Consider the following 532-nt stretch of genomic DNA (forward strand, 5'->3'; position numbering starts at 1 on the left):
CTACAAAAAAAAGACACATCCGTGACATTTTGGGCCGAACAAAAAAAATTCCTGTCATACTTATGACACTTCTATGACGATAATTGTGACAAAACCCGGTATCATCATAGATGTGGTGGGCTCCTACTTCTATGACAAAAAATCATGACAGAAAATGGGCTTTTCATCCTGGGCGGGCGGGAGACGCAGCTGCATGACATTCTTTGGACCGTCCATGACGGAAAAAACCATGGTAGAAGCGAGGGCGAGGGAAATTTCAGGAGTTCCCGGTTACGGTGGGTGGTCGGGGCCGAGCGATGCGCGTTTCTCTTGTACACGTATGCGCATTTGTGCGAGGCGTTGGCTCTAACTGAACCCGAGCGAGGCATTGGGCTCTAACTGAACCCGAGCGATTGCACTGCTGGATATGCGTTACAGAACCCGAGCGATCGATCGATGTCTATTAAATGAACCCGAGCGATCGATCAATGACTATTAACTGAACCCAATCGAGCGATTCCTTCGCTACTGCTGCTAACTGAAGCCGATCGAT

The sequence above is a fragment of the Triticum aestivum genome, chromosome 6B (assembly GCF_018294505.1).
Source record: "Triticum aestivum cultivar Chinese Spring chromosome 6B, IWGSC CS RefSeq v2.1, whole genome shotgun sequence".
NCBI lineage: Eukaryota > Viridiplantae > Streptophyta > Magnoliopsida > Poales > Poaceae > Triticum > Triticum aestivum.